The following is an 11,142-nucleotide window of genomic DNA, read 5'->3' on the forward strand; positions in this document are numbered from 1 at the left end:
TTTTTCTAAATGCCAATCAATGACAAATATTATTCTTGTATCAAATGAAGATGTTCATGTTGTCTTTAATATTATGAACAGGATTTAAAATGTCTGCAGTTTTATTGCTACTGCTTTCATAAGCTTTTAAAAAATATTTCTATATCATGTATAACCAGAGTGAAAGGAAGCTGAGTAAGTTAAGATTATTTTTAGTAACTTAACACGCAATGTAGAGAACTTTTTTTTTTTTGGTAAGTTTATAGGATATGTAAATTGAACTGACATATTAACTACAGTTCTTCAAGACAATAGTAGTTGAAGGTAATAAAAGTAGTAAAAATATCTTACAGTCCTTTAATGTGCTTTGCAATGTTAACAAAGTAACCTTGCATATTTGCATCTCTTGGTTTGTTCCCCAAGTGCTCTTGCTAGTACACCCGGATGACAGCAGGGAATTAGACAAGTATCTTGGGTATTTGGCTTGTAGATAATTTGTTTTCTTGATTCAGAACTATGTAATGTTTTTCTTAGTTTCCAAATGGAGGATATTGTAGCAGGAGTGATTGAAAAAAGACATTTTGGCTTTTTTTTATTTAAGTTTTAGGGCTTGTTTCCATATCTCAGGATTACTGTAGCACAAGTGGTGACATACTGTGTGGAGACACACTATGCTGTGCTTTAGAGGTATGTCTTGCCTGATAAAGAAATCTGATTTGTATGTTAAAATAAAGTTTGTTTTAACCTTTCTGAACAAAATGCTGTAGTAACCTACTCTGTAAAGAGAATAAACTATATTGTAGTTGTGCTACCTCATGGCAGACTCCTAGAGCCAAAGAATTTGTAGAGATCTACCTAGATTTTTTTTTTAGTAATCTTTTTGCTGCCAATATGGCTTCCACTAGAGCATCAACTCCTTTTCACAGAAATGTTTCCATTGCCTCATGCTTTTGGAGTAAAGAACAGATGTACAGCTCCTTCTCCAAACTTGGAAATTGATACAGTCATGACTGAGATCATGTTCACAGCTAAAAATAATATTCAGGCAGATGTTTGGGTGCAGGAGTAATCTTGTCGCCTAAGATACTGGTGAGTTGGAGATCACAGAAGCTGCATCTTCCTAATACTTGAGTTATGGATGCTTTTTTTTTTTTTTAATTTCCTTCCTTCATGTGCAGGTACCTGTTGTCCTCTGATGGGAAATGTGTTTGCAATTACAAGGCATTTATGCTGAAAACTGATTTTGATGGATTGATTTATTTTCGTAATATCCAATGATATGATGAATTGGGAAAATGATGATGAATTGGGAAATTGTTCACTACCCCTTCTATACAAGGACTAAGGCATATGAAAAGGAAGAAAGTGCTTTACAAAATGCATCACTACGCAGTACCACAAATGTTAAAACTTCAGAGGAAAAACTGTCAAGCATTACTTAGATACAAAGATATCGGGTCTGATTCAGGAAGTTTCTGATACTGCTGGATGCTTAAGACGGTCAGATGAAGTAGCACTGCATGCTTGCCCACCAGCACACTGGTGCCTGTATGATCGTTACTGGCAAGTGTCAAGAGTTGAACATTTTGGTCTGGCCTCATTATGGCCATTTTTATGTTACCTCTTGCAGAGCATCTGAGGGATACAGATTAAAAGAACCAACTATGGAAAGAATCTTGTGCTCTTCCTTTAGCATCCAGTGCCAGGCATTGCTATGATAAGATACTGGATAGAGAGGCAAGAATAAAAGTTGTGAAGTATTTTCATGATAAACTGGACAATTGGGTGAGTCTCTCTGCAGACAAGAAATAGTCACTTACCTCTTACACTGAAGTTACAGGCTCATACATGATATTTCCATTTCTTCCTGTTGAAAGCTAGCCTACAATTAGAAGAGGTAACTAACATTTTCAAAATAAACTACCACAAGCTCTTCTGGGGCAGTGGATGTAATAAACTGGGTTGAAAAAAAGTCTTGCTTTTCAAAAGCATTTGTGTCAGATAAAGGGCGGGGAAGACAAGAAATTCTTCCTAAGGTTCCTTGGTCCAGAAGGCACTGAAGATTTGACAGCAAGCTTAAAAACCTCTACTAAATCTGCAAAAACTTCCAGGTTATTCCTGCTTCACCTGGGTTTGGACAACTGATGAGTAGAGCAAAGGGAAGAGAAGTGTAGACTGCTGATCTGTGTTCCTTAACCTCACTGGCACTTTAAATAGCCGGACCTAAACATAAGTATAACGTCATCCCTTCATCTGGACAAACTGTATCAAGAGAAGTGGAATTGTTAGAGGAACAACTGTCCCTTTGCTTGTACTGTGCCCATCTTCAAGCAGTTCTGATTGCCAAATGCTTGTGCAAAATAAACAGTAGTGTCCACAACATTTTAGGGCTCTACCCTACTGTCAGAATTTTTAAGTGGACAGCTTAGGGCTCTAAAGTGGCTGATCCACTCTCTAATATACTAGCACTAGTAGCTCTCTCAGGCAGAAACAGCCTTACCAGCTTTGTATCACCAGCTGTTCCAAGGAGTCAGGACTCTGGTCTACCTGTAGATTAGAAGGGAGTTTAAAATTATCACTATACATATGAGGACCATGTGAAGTCTGTTTTAGTTGCAGAAACTTTTGTGTTCGTGTTAGTGGAATACTGTTCTCCTCTAGTTCTAAGGGGTGACAGGCAAGCTGCAGCACAAATGGTCATGCTTTGGGCTCTAAATTTCTCTTGAATTGAGCATTGGTCCTCTCATTCTAGCTAAAAATACCAAGGCCTGTGTAATTGTAAGTCACAGTGGTTCCCATGCAATTCTTCATAATATGGAGTTCTGTCTCTGTATGGAAATTACTGGGAGACAATGCTTTCTCAGCCTATTATTTTGCAAGAATGATAATTCTGCTTTATTCTTTTCATCGCTACTTGTCCTCTGAGTAATGGCTAAGGAAAGAAATTATACTGAGAAAAGGACACAATTTCCTATAGAAGTTATTTGCATATAAGTGCCGTTACAGCTTATAAAAATGCATGTTAGCTAATACGGGGGATAAGTGTTTCAGAATTCATTTTAAAAAATTTGTGCTTCTGCATTACCATTGCACTGCTTACAGAACGACTGCGTACCCAGTGGGGTCTCACTGGCGATATTTTTTTTTATAATTCTGAAGTTACAGAAGGTGAGCTGTGTTTTCTGAAAAGTTCTTATCTTCACAAAGTCTCAGACTGGCCAATCAGAAATAGGACAAGCAAAACCGGTTAAAAATAGTTTGAAAGTTTTGGGTTAAGTACATCAACTCAACATTGCTATTCTTGATAGCTGCTATCCTTCTGCACCTAGGGGGTCCTGCACCTACAGAGGAATAACCCCCGGCACCAGTACAGGTTGGGGGTTGACCTGCTGGAAAGCAGCTCTGTGGAGAAGGACCTGGGAGTGCTGGTGGACATCAAGTTAAGCATGAGCCAGCAATGTGCCCTTGTGGCCAAGAAGGCCAATGGTATCCTGGGGTGCATCAGGAAGAGTGTTGCCAGCAGGTCGAGGGAGGTGATCCTCCCCCTCTACTCAGCCCTGGTGAGGCCACATCTGGAGTACTGTGTCCAGTTGTGGGCTCCCCAGTACAAGAGGGATGTGGCACTACTGGAGCAAGTCCAGCGAAGGGCTACAAAGATGATTAGGGGACTGGAGCATCTCTCTTATGAGGAAAGGCTGAGAGAGCTGGGCCTGTTTAGCCTAGAGAAGAAAGGAGAAGACTGAGAGGGGATCTTATCAATGTATACAAACATCTAAAGGGAGGGTGTCAAGAGGATGGAGCCAGACTCTTTTCAGTGGTGCCCAGCGACAGGAAGCAAGGCAATGGGCACAAACTGAAACACAGACAGTTCCATCTGAACATGAGGAAAAGTTTCTTCACTGTGAGGGTGACAGAGCACTGGAACAGGTTGCGCAGAGAGGTTGTGGAGTCTCCTTCTCTGGAGATATTCAAAACACGCCTGGACGCGATCCTGTGCAACGTGCTCTAGGTGACCCTGCTTGAGCAGGGGGGTTGGACTAGATGATCTCCAGAGGTTCCTTCCAACCTCAGCGATTCTGTGATTCTGATTCTGCTACTGTTGCTGGGAGCAAAAACATGCAAGTAAAAAAACCCCCAAAACCTAGATCAAATTGTCCCCCTAATTTCATAGCTTCTGGTCCATGGTCAGAAGTAATTCTGGGTTTATGCTGTTCCAGTTTTCATCTCTGATCTTCTTCTTATCAGTCAAAATGCTGAGACAATTTGTTATCCAAGCTTACCTGATTAAACAGAATGGTGCAAGACATATATAATGCTTTAACAGAGCACTTTCATCTGCCAATTACTATCATCCATGCATATTTTAAACTTCCAATATTATACAAGTGTCTGCAGGATTTGGCCTGTAGTAATTTCATTACTGAAGACTTAGTGTCTTAACCAGAAAGGCAAATTTAGATAAAATAGGGCCTGCAACCTCCAGAGCCTGCAACCCCAATACACAAAATTCTTCTCGTGCCATGTTGGCCTTAAAAGAATGGCATGTAATGCTGAAGCTCGGCCTCCCAATTTTCCCCACGAGATGGAGAAGGAATGTCACTGTGCTGAGTCCAAAATATTCATGCTCTGAGTTTGGATGTCTTACCAGCTCCTCAGGCTGTGGGAAAGCAGTTGCCTCTCAGCAATAACAAAAACAGCTAGATGTCTCCTTCCCCTCAAAGGCATTTGGCCCCCCTGCCAGATCCCCTCTCTGAGGTGGTGCACAGCAGAGTCTCATTCTGCTAACAGCTGCACTAGGCTAGTTCACCACTGTAAGGGCTCTTTCCATACATACGTGCTATGCTGTATTTAGTTCAAATTGGTAATCTAAACACACTTCACATGGTATGTATGGGGGGGCTTACTAATATCTGCATAAATGGCATTGCTTGTTTCCATAGTAACTTTGATGCTTCAGAAAAGAAAATCCAACTTTAAAAAGGATAAAAACATCAGGACATGATGCAGGGAGCTAACAGCACTTCAATGACATATATTTGAATTGCCTGGGTTTTTCTGAAGTGACAGAAAATCCAGATGTGATAGAAAAATCAACTGATGGCATGGGCAGTTACAAAAATCTTAATATCACTGTTTGGGAACACTTGTCTATGTACTTTGTTCAGATTTGGTATTTTTAAGGGATCCTTTCTATACTAGTTATTAGGGAAAGAATGATGGCATTGCTGTGGCTGTTGCTAAGCCCCACCTGTAACTGCAATGTAAGTTCAGTGCTATCAGTTCTCTGAAAGCTATGTTATGTTTTTTAGAAATACAGAATAAATAAGAATGAAAAACACATGCGGATGTATCCTTGGGACTGAACAAAATAAGTGTTCTGCATTCTTTTATCTTTACCTTCATGAAGTTGATATGTACTTAGATTGAAAGTAGGAGAAAGGTAATTAATTAATTGCTGGAGTTGATATTGATCTCTCATGTTTACTGCCAAGCCAACACATGTAGTATACATATTAATTTAACTGCTTAGAGCAGTTGATTTGCATTCCTGCCTTATTTAAGAAAGTGGCAGTTGCGTGGCAAACTTTGTAGGAATATGTACTGAGTGAGGGAATTGGTAGCTTGTTGGAATTTCACTCCCGGCAATGACCAAGGCTTTTATACTTGCAGAAATGACAAAAAGCTCTCCACCATCTAATAAGTCATCTTTGTCAAAATGTCTCACTCAGCGCAAGACTAAGACAGAAATATTTCAATTCTAGCCCTCAGTCTGTACCAATGATTTGGTCGACCTGTAACTTTTGAGTATTTCCATCTCTACATCCATAGCATCGGATTTATCAGAATGAGTACTGAACAGGACTTTGGAGATTTGTCCTTTTAAAAGATTATTTTGGAGAGTGCTGATTTTGATGTTGTTGGTTAGCTTAATGGCTTCCTTTCTAAGTGGAAAGCATTACTGATGGAGAGTCCACCTTTCAGATCTACTGTACTGTGTATATCTTGCCCTCCTTTTGCAGGAATTGGAGCTGGGCTCTGGCAACCAGGCTGTTCTTGTTGATCATAGCATTCTTAGAAAGGAAAGGGGAGAGACAGACCTAATGATGACTGAGCAATTAACCTGCTTCACCTGCTAATGCACTTTGAAGATGAAGACCCTGAAGCTGCAATTGAAGAGAAAATCTTAACTACCAGTGCAAAAGCTTCTCTCAATTGATCTGCTTAGAAAAATCCCTTTAATGTCTCCCTTACGCAGGAGGTCAGCTGTTTCATATTTTTCTAAACCAAAGCTTCTTTTCTGGCATTTGCTTTTCCTAGTAAATTGCTAGGCAGTAACCTATCCTAGGGATGACAAAGCTTGGCTAATAGTAGGTAGTTCCAGGTGCAGAGGAAAAGATGGAGACATTTCTTGCCACTGTTGCTGTGTTTCAAGTGCATCTAGGAATAAAAGCAACTCTCAAAGGATTTACAGCCCTTGCCACACACCAAGTCACAGCACTGAGGATTCAATAATAGGAGTCCTCCAGGTCCTTGAAATGCTTCTTTCAGCGAGCACCCACTCCATCACACCAAGGCTAAGCACAAACAAACTTTTCTATCCATACACTTATCACAGCCACCTGTTGGGTCTTCCTGATAATGCCACGAGAAGTTCCAGAAGAAAAAGCAGTACAGGTGGCTGTTGGCAGTATTTCAGCCGGAGGGATCAAATAATCCTCCTTAAGGGTATGAGACCTGAAGCAGTCAAACTTCAGAGGATGTGTCAGAGGGCTTTTTAATGAAAATAAATGAATGTCTGGAGAATTGCGTGATAAGCACAGACGTGGAAGGGGTGGGGGCAAGGCCAGAGGTAAACACGCCGGGAGGGATGAGCAGGATCACCTCTCGCTGGGGACATGGCAGCAAGGAGGGTGCAGAGCAGCCTGAACGGCTGCTGCCGCCTCAGGGCAGCCAGCAGCCACCTGGGCTGGGAATGGTGGTATTTCGCCATGCCTCGGGTTAAGGCCCCGTTTGGGACGATCCCCCTTTGAGCGCCCCCACCCTAGCGCGGGGCCGCCCTCGGCGGCAGCAATGGCACCCGCGCCGCGCCTCGCCCCAACGGCAGGCGGCTGCGGCTGCCCCTCTCCCGCCCTTGCGGGCCCTTCCCGTCGGCTGAAACCCGCTCCCGTCCCGTCCCGTCCTGTCCCGTGGCGAGGCGAGGCGAGGCGAGGCGCGCGGGCGCCGCCCAACGGCCCCCGGCCGCGGCTCCGCCGGCGCGAGCCGTTACGGCCGTTATAAATCGTACTGCGTGGGGCGCGCGGGCTCTCTGGAGGGCTGCGGTGGGGCAGCGCTGCCCGTGGAAGGACACTGCTTCTCCGCCCGCGGAGCTGGAGGTGTAAAGAAGGCAGGACCGTGAGGTGGTTACGTGGCGCTGGTAATAATGGCTTTTGCGTCTGTTCCCCCCCCCCTTCTCCCCCTCCCTTAAAGATGCGATTTCTGTTTAGTCATTGCCACATAGGGATTCTATATAAGCATTCAAAAGGAACTCTTAAGTTTGTAGTGCCATGCATTTTGCACACCTTTCTACTTTTACGTTAGAACTGCTCTGATTAAAAAATCTGTACGAACGGTAGGACTTTTGATTTAAAGGTGTTTAATACAGTCTTTCAAATTCCTGCCATTTTTTAATACAGTACAGTTAATACCTTATAACCCCTGCAGAGGGCAGAGCTGTCTTTTGTATTCATACAGCTTTGCGCCGTAGCGAGCTCCCACAAACTATTACGCGTTTCTGAACCCCTTTAATGACAATTTCCTCTTCACAAATATTTTCCTGTGGTTCATATGTTCTCCTGGCTTAATATCATGTTGATACATGAATTCAAGACTTTGCAAATACAAACAATTTTCAAAAATTCTAAAACGCCATGGAAATATGTTGTAGTTGTTTGATATTGGTATAGAGAGGTATGTCATTATCAGGTAATTTACTAACTTAACAATGACCAACCAAAAGAGCTGAACGGTTAACTTAAAAAAATAATAATTTTTTCTGAATTATGCAATTCACAGCTTTCGTTTTGTATAGCTATTTAAGTCATTTTTGAAGAAACCTCTTAAAAAGACTAATTTTCATTCCTGCACTTTACACTGAAGAGATGTGAAATATTTCGATTTCATGTTGTAATTGCATGGAGGCAATAATTATAGCATTAAATGCATTTCAAAGAGCTTTTTTAATTTTGGTGTTGTGGGTGATTGTTGTTGATAATCTAATATATGAGGTATTCACCAGAAAATATGTTGTTTTCTAGGGATGGAAGGAGGAAGTGAAAGAAGAAATAGGATGCTACAGGATGTTTTCTTTTTGCCTTGGCTCATTTCTTTCCACTGTGAAAATAGTAAGCTACCTAAAGCTAAGAACAAGAGAACAAGGAAGAAGTTGAAGCGGTTTATGCTATTTTAGTGAGTATTTTTAAACTCTGTGATAGAGAGCCAGTCCTTTTCTAACCCAGAGAGTATTGTTTTATTTGTGCAGCTAGAGAGGCTGAAAATGACCCTATAATCAAGGGTCTGGGTGCTTTCTCAAGTTGTGGGCTGCCCTACTTCAACTCCTTGTGGTGGTGGAACTCCTGTAGGAGAAACAGAAAGATTTGTCAGTATTTCTGTTTCAAATATGGTAGAGCAGGGACTAGAAGTAAAACTCCCCTTGTTCATAGTAAGTGCTTCCTTTGTTGAAAGTTTTTGGTAATTGTTGAACGCACTGTCTTTCACCAGAAAAGTTATTTTATGTCTTGAAGTAGTCGCAGGATGGGAAAACTATCTCCTGCTTAACTCAATGTCTGACAACTGTCAGAGAATAGCCATTCTTGTTAATGCCGTAACTGTCTAAGTAACATGAGAGAAAATGCTAAACATATAACTCGGGGTTGGCTGGGCTGTATCACCATGCATAGGGGTGTACTGTCTCATGGATTTAGGTCTCTGCATGATTTTGTCCTTTCTTTTAAAGGAGAGCCTTTGACTTGGGTTTTGAGGGGATCTGAACACAGTGCCTTGCAACTCAAAAAGGAGGAGTCTTGCTCACAGTATCTACGCTCTCTTGATTGCCATCTTTGTGTGATAAATATATACACATTATTTTCATGTTGGTTTTGGTCCTGTGAATGAGCTCAGTCACCAGCAAGTCCATTTACTGACTTCCAGAGCTTGGATGGAAACCAGACATGGTTTCTGACACCAGGCCCTGTGCTGTCAGAATTTTAGTAGTTGTTCATGTACCTTGCAGCAGAGAGCAGGGGGACTTCAGGTGCTTAAGGGGGTTGGGTGGCAGCTTTAGCATTTACCCTTTGGACCCAGATCCTTAAAGGGGCATTTTAAATATCTAACAGTCTTGGAGCTTTAGCATAGACTCATACAATTGTTTTCACTTGTTGGAGATTCAGATCAGGCTACTTTTTATGGGTTAAAGGAGTTACCAGCATGACAAGAAAAAACCATCTATAGAGGCAATAATGACAATAAGGCCAGGTGGCCTTAAAGCTAATTATACAGAGTGAGAAATTGTGATCCAGATTTTTATATGTGGCCACAGTTTAATGTATCTGCATGATTCTGAGTTATTTCTAATAGCTTGTTTATATCTTCTAACAATAATTAATACAAGGAAAGCAAATACAAGTGAAGGTGATGGCATATTTTTTAAATGCTTTATCTCACTGGTTTCTGCTGTCTTAGGCTTCAGTGCTTATTAGAGCACAGCTGAGCATGTCCTCAGAGTTGAATCACCTTTTTCTTGTTTCCTGGCAGTTTCAACCTGATTAGATTTTTCTTCCAAGGTTGGGTTTGTGTGTGAAACAGATGTGCACAGGAAAGGAGCGGAAGTTTATGTTCAGTTCTGAATACAGTGGATTCTGTGGTCATTCACATTTTTAACAGAAGTGAGTTCTGTGTCTGTGGATGCTGTAGGAAAGACTGTTTTCTAAGGTAGTCTTAGTTTTGATAGCATCTAACTGTGACAGGTGCTGTGATCACAGAGTGAAAAATATCTCAGTAGGTGGTATAGATTTCACAAAGAGCATTATCTTATCTAAGAGCTTTTTTTATATAGAGAGACAGAGCCTTTGAGCTAACCTCTTTGTTCACTGAAGAGCCAAGAGCCAGAGGAAGGAGCAACATACCTGGGTCATGTGTTAAAGATGATCTTCACAGCTGAGCCTTTGGGTTGCTGGCCTATAGTAGCAGTCTGGACAGTAGAAGCTGCTTTGGGATGTTGTGTTCATGGTTGCATCATAGCTGTGGCACAATGAGGGGTTTGATTGGTGCTTCGAGATGTTACAGAAGAGTCGAGGAGAAATGTGTGTGGATGTATTTCCTCCATCTGTGTACAGTAGGGTGGGTTCACTTGCCAGAGATATGTTGATGCATACTTTCTAACATGCTCTGGCTGAAGTGGGGTCTCAGATACAGACACTGAGTGTAGCATTTGAGATTTTGGCTAGCTTCTTAGTGTGTCTAGTTTAAGAATACAGAGCTTGCCGCTTGGAGAAGAGGAGACTTGTATCATCCAACACTGATCTTGACTGGCTAGCCTTTCTGGGCCCCCTCTCCAGGCAGTGAAGAGACATTGCTACTGTAGGGGCAAATGAAAATGTAATGAATTCACTGGGGGAATGTTTCTCTCACTTGGAGGTATTATTGGTAGTTCAGGTAGATATTTCAGGTGCTTGAAGTTGGGTAGTATGTATTTATCCTCTCCTTCATCTGTTGTCAGTCATGCCTTGGTTTATTTCAGGTATGCCGCCTGTCCCAAGCATTGCTGTTTAGTAATATACTTAAATGATTGAGAACAAGGGGAAAGCAGAATGTCTGAAGTCATAAAGAAGTGATTTTTCACATAACTGAAGGACCTTTTTCTCCTTTTTTTCCCCTACATTCTGTGGACTGTTTTTCTTTCATTTGTTAATGATGATGGCCATTACCTATTAAAACAGAAACGAGAAGACGCCTACATTTCATATGAAATTAAGCAGAAGCAATGATTCAGGGTTAATATACTTTAATAATGTTGATTAAGGCAGTACATATGCATATTTCATTATAAGCCATTGTGAATATTTATTTTTAAAATCATTTTTCCTCTTCCTAGCTACTTTATGATGGCTCTTATTCTTCATCTGTCAC

The sequence above is a fragment of the Apteryx rowi genome, unplaced genomic scaffold (genome assembly GCF_003343035.1).
Source record: "Apteryx rowi isolate R43461 unplaced genomic scaffold, aptRow1 scaffold_679, whole genome shotgun sequence".
Classification (NCBI taxonomy): Eukaryota; Metazoa; Chordata; class Aves; order Apterygiformes; family Apterygidae; genus Apteryx; species Apteryx rowi.